Source organism: Petaurus breviceps, unplaced genomic scaffold (genome assembly GCF_028583685.1).
Source record: "Petaurus breviceps papuanus isolate PSGF00001 unplaced genomic scaffold, PetGlider_PUasm1.0 91023, whole genome shotgun sequence".
NCBI lineage: Eukaryota > Metazoa > Chordata > Mammalia > Diprotodontia > Petauridae > Petaurus > Petaurus breviceps.
In genome coordinates, this window is record NW_027187398.1 from 3,518,968 (window position 1) to 3,524,967 (window position 6,000).

A 6,000-nucleotide genomic window follows, 5' to 3' on the forward strand; every position below is an offset into this window, starting at 1 on the left:
TATCCGTCATTCCCCTCTGCTGTTGTCACTCTCCACTCTGGGTCTCTTCCTCGACTTCAGGCCAATCCCAAACCAAGGGCAGGGCCACTCATCCACTTCCCCTCCCCTCTGTCCGCCACAACATTCGTTCCACTTCTCCCTTCCCCCCACATCCCGTGGGTTAGAGGAGCTCTCGCGAGAGCTTTCGTCTGTACTTCTCCCACGGTGCAGCTCTTCTCTCTGTTGGACCTCGGAACTCTGAGGCGGTACTAATTCTTCTGGTTCTCTGTACTCTAGGGAAAGCATGGGCGGGAGGCACGGCCAATAATAGGAGGAAGAGAGCTAACTGACCTTGGGAGAGAGAAGGCAAGAAATCTCCGTGGGGTCTAAGAGAAAGTTGTGGGGAGGTGCTGAGAAAAGTGTCACTTTCGGTGCTTCCTCGCGGATGGACCCTTACCTTGTTAGGCTCTCGGCCCCAACCAACCCCCTCCTGCCATGGGTGCTGTTTCCCTCTATTCCTTCCCTGCCCCTCGCAATTTTCTCTAAGAAGCCCCTTGGAAGAGTTTCTCTCGTTAGAATCCTAAACCCACCCTGCGGTTTTTAGACTACTGATGTCCTTAATGGGAAAGATCGATAAATTTGGTCAAATTTAATCTATTTCTTGGGGTTTTCGTTCTTCAGTTCCACAGTACCCATTTCATTTAAAACAAGGGTATGGTTAGGAACCCACACAAGAGAAGTGATTGGAACTTCTTAAAAGCTAGTACAGTGACATTTAGAACTGATGCTATGTAAAAGAATGGAGGCTGTTTTGTTTCTTGGGGGTAGGGCTATAAAAAACGCTCCTCCCCCAAATTTAAAAAAAAAAAGGATGAAAATAGGATGGGTTTTACTCAGAATAGTTTGGGAGGAGGTGTTTACTGGAAAAGTTATGGTTATGAAATATTAGGGCCAACAATTGGAAATCTTTTGGCTTTGAAAGAAGCTTTTTTTCCCCTCCCTTAAAAAACAAATACTACTGAAAAGGATAACACTTCACTGAGACTTCAATGTGAATTGTAAAACCTTTAAAAGTCCTCAGTATCTTTTCTCCCTTCCTCAGCCAAACCGCTTGACAAAACTGTCTGTATTCTGCCTTTAACTTCTTCGCTCTAGTCTGGCTTCCCACCTTAACCCTCAATTGAAATTGCTCTCTCCAAAGTTAAAAATGATGGTTTAATTGCCACATTTTTTGTCTTTTTTTTTTTGGAAAGGAGAAGGCCAAGCAATTGAGGTTAAGTAATTTGCCCAAGGTCACACAACTAGTAAGTGTCAAGTGTGTGAGGCCACATTTGAACTCAGGACCTCCTTACTCCAGGGTCTTCGCTCTATTCACTTTGCCACCGAGCTGCCCCCAATTTTCATCCTTCTTGTTGACAAGACAAGGCATGAAGCATTTATTAAGTATTTTGTGTCAGGTACTACGATAAACTGGGAATACAAAGACAAGCAGAAAAGAAGTGACTGCTCTCAAGGAGCTTTTATTCTAATGGTGGGAAGACATACAAAAAGGAAGTTGAAAAGCTGGAGGGTGAAAGCAGAAGGCAGTTTAGGAACACCATTCTTCAAAATGGAGCCCTGAGAAGGAACTCAACAAGGGGAAAGGGGGCAAGCACAGTACAGGGATGTTGCAAGGTGAGAAGGCCACAGGGAAAGATGTCTTCTTTCAAGGTGTGAAGGCTGAAGTCAGTGAAGGAACTTCCAGAGTATAGGGACATATAATATTGAAGTTCAGAAAAGTCAGAAGCATTGCCAGGAAGTGGAATACAATCACTCCTGAACTCTGCAGAATCTCTAGTTTCCTTGAAAAGTCTGTTCCTGAGGTCTATCCTGGCACTCTGTCTACTCTCCCTTCCTTAGCTTCTAGAGCACCCATTCCCAAAACTACCTTGTATTCATTTTGTATGAATCATAATATATTTATATATGTTCATATTGTAGAATGTAAGCTCCTTAAAAGCTCACACTTCATCTCCAGAACTTAACATAGAGCTTAGCACATAATAAACACTTTTTTGATTGATTGATGATTTGAATACAGCAAAGCTGGAGATATATGTCTTATTGATGGGGTGCTTGGGATCTATGTTTGTAACATCAATTTGTAAAACCAGTTTGTAAAATCATACCCCCACCCAGTCTCAGAGCATTAACTCTTCAACTTCCCCACCTGTGATAGTAATGGAATGTGGAGATTCCCCTGTATTGGGCTTGGTTTTCAAATTGATTGTATTAAAACCCAGAGCTTGCTAATCCCACCTGTGGGATGGACTTTTTGATGTGAAAAGAAAGTCCTGACTGGGAGGAGCTGGTGACGTAGATTTGGAGAGACACGAGGGAGAGGCGGAAGTTTTTTTTTTGGAAGCAGCACCTCGTGGAGAGAGACTAAGAGATTGCTGGTGGCCGCTTTGAATTGCCCTGGACTTTTGAGACCTGCCCCCTGAGCTGCCAAGGACTGAGGAGACATGGCTGTTTTGCTGGTACTTTGTCTGTCTGTTTTGATGTTATTTTGCCAGATTTGTCCACTGGTGAAAGACTGTCCTGTTGAAGAAGTCCTGGAACCTGGCATTTGGTTAAGAAGGCCTGAGACTGTCCTGCAGACAGAGAGTGAATACTGTCCACTGGTGAGGGACAGTACTGAGAGTGAATACTGTCCACTGGTGAGGGACAGTACTGTTGTTGCAGGGGTCTGGAGACTGTCCGGCAGACAGAATGAATACTGTCCACTGGTGAAGGACAGTGCTGTTGTTGCAGGGGTCTGGGAGCCTTTCTGTTGGTTCAGAAGCCCTGAAGAAGGATTTTCTTGTTGTATGTTTACAGAAATCCTGGGAGAGGGCTTTGCTAATGTGTTCAGGGGTTCTAGGACTGTTCTACAGACAGAGGATAAATTCATGAAGGGACTGGCAATGTATCTTATGGCCTTGCTAAGCCTTGTCTCTCCAGGAACTAAGATTGCTGAGAACTTGCCTCGTGTCAAGATGAAGAAAAGACCTCCATTTGGGTATTAAGTGCTGTGTTTAAACTTGATGTAACTCTGGGGTAGATTCAATTGTGATCCAGGGGTGGGGAACTTTTGACCTTTTTGTGTTCTATGGTTGAGCAAATGAATGTATTTTACTTATGTTTGGAAACTAATCTCCATTTGAGAAGAGGGGCTTTGTGGTGGACTTAATTAAGGTATAGCCTAGGGGTGGAGAAGTATTTGGAACAGAGACTTTGTAATTGATTGAATGATTGGAAAGTCCTGGGGTGGGGTAGGCCTTGGAGATGATTTAATCACACTTAGTAAATGCTGTATTTTGAATGATGTCATGTTTTGATCTTCTCTGTTCTGGGTTTGTTACTGAATAAAATAGAGAGCACCTATGCTGGTATTTTGAACCTGGGAAGTTGCCTTTGCTTGGTATTACATTACACCACCCCACCACCCCCAACTTCCGAGCAATAACTCTGCCCAGCAACAACTATCTCAGCTTGGAACAATAACAAACTATTCCTATGAATCCTTCACTAAAGTATCTATAAACATTCCAGTTTAGGCAACTATTATCTCCCCCTTGTATAGTGTCCTGCTGCCTCAATGAATCCTTCAGGGCCCTATCTCTGGGTTAACTCCTTAGCCTATTATCCACTGAGTCTCCAGGTTTCCAGATATCACTCTTGTCAAACATGACACTGATAGGTGGCAGACTGAGCTTTTCTCCATCAGCCCTTGACCGCTAGCCTACTTAGTGATGTTTCACTCCTAAAACCACACCTCCAGGTAGCCCCACCTTGGGCTTTTTCCCAGTGAATCATGGGCAATATGTCTAAGAAGTTACATTAAAGATGCATGTTCCTTTAAACATTGTTCCCACCTTAACTCCTCCCTAATCCCACCCTTAATCACCTAGTTAGCATAATTGGCACAGTTCTACTATGGATGATTCCATATAAATCTTAATTCTACCCCTTTAAGGTTGCAGGTTCCCTAAGGATCCTTGCCCACTGTAAGGCATATAATAAACTTTTACAACTCTGACTCCAAGTTGGCCTGAGCTGAATTCTTTCCAAATTGAATTGCAGGTTTTCTTTTCTTAGATAAGATCAGAGTTCCTGGTGAACCTATTGGGAGCCATCCCTCATCATTTTGGGAGAAATACCTCATTTGTGAGTTCAGGTGGTAGGTTACTGCTGCCAAATAAACCTATCACAATGCAGAAAATTATAGAGGGAAAAACCTAGGTTTTATAGTGGTAAAGTAGAGGTTCAGAATGTTAAAAAAGAAAAAACCCTGAACCAAGAAAGTTGTTAGCTAAATAATTTTTGATATATGGCAATCTCATACATTCTCTTAGGCCGTAAAACTTAAACAGAATCATAATCTTACATAACCCCCAAAAAAGACAAATCCAGTTAAATTTAGTAGGTAAACTAAGTCATGTTACAGACTAAACTACATTTAGAGGCTTAACAATAGGAGGGCTGATTGAGAGGAGATTTACATGCCTCAAAGATAACTATAGAGTAAGAACCAGTGTATTCCTTCATAAATAACTAAATCACCTTGGGAAGCTCAAACTCTCCTTTGGTGTCTTAACTGAGGAATATTAGATGATCCCCCAGAGTAAATTTGGAAGCAGATTTTATTACCTCAGGACTGCCGGGGTCACATACCCAGATCAGACAGTGAATTGGCATGGACAATGTGCTGGTTTTTTAAGAGATTACAATAGTCAGGTGACGTAAGCTGAAACTACAATCCGTGATTGGTCACTGTATATTTGAATTTCCCATGCCCTTGAAGTTTATCCCTAGGCAGAGGGACAGGGAATCTAGAATGAATGAGCGGAGATGGGGATATCTGGTGGGTGGGTGGGGAGGGCAGTGGTCTGGGAAGAATGGAACAGGGATTTTACCTTAGGCTGAAATTCCTGCTTGGATTAATTGGGGGAGGGAAGGGTGGAGTTGTGCTCAACAATTATTAGAGTGCTTTGCTATTTCCTTCTCTGGCTCATTTTATAGATGTGAAGATACTGAAGCAAACAGGGTTAAGTGACTTACCCAAGGTTATATAGCTAGTAATTATCTAAGGTTGGCTTTGAACTCTCCAGGCCAGCACTCTGTCCACTATGACACCTAGGCTTATCATGAATCAACTAAACGCTTGCAAGGAGGCCATCTCCAGTCCTGCTGATGTGTATTTAGCCACTAGACCCAGATGCCTCTAGAGGAGAAAGTGAGTCTGGTGATTTTTGCACAGCCCCCCCTCACTTAAATCTAATTCACTGGAGTGTCATGGCATTACCTCCATGAGAAAAAAAGGACAAACAGCAACAAACACTTTCAAGCACCAGGATTCTTTGTCAAGCCTACCAATTATTTTCAAGAATTGGAAGTGGTATTGTGGATGAGATAAAAGGAGATGCAGATATTTCTGTTAGAAAATTCCACAACTAATCTTTCTCTTAATCATGAGAGCTCAGCCTTCTCTGATTCTATCTAAAACCTGGTATTTTTATTTTAAAACTAAATGAAGGAAAAAAAGAATATGACAAATCTTATACCTCTTCTTTAACATATGTTGACTTCTCCAGCACCAGAGTACTCTCCTTAATTGAATGAAGTACTTCATTATTTAACTATGTGTTAAGCACTGGAATTTAAAAAGTAAGACAGTCCCTGCCCTCAAGGAATTTACATTCTAATGAGGGAGACAACTCATATGAAAGGTTTCAGCTGCAAGTAAAATGGAAAAGTTCCCTGGTGCATCAGCAAAACATGTTAATATCTCTTCTTTATGGCATTTCCACTGGGAAAAAAAAATCAATATCTAATGTTAAGCCATTTGAGAGTGCCAAGGGCTTTGGTGGCAATAACTTTGTTTTCCAGGTCTTCTGTAGCTGTGACTGAAGCACCTTCAGGAATATTTGTCAGGCTGCATCTAGATTGCTTCCCAGGATTATGTCAGAGGGCAATGGGATCTTGGAAACATTGCTATTC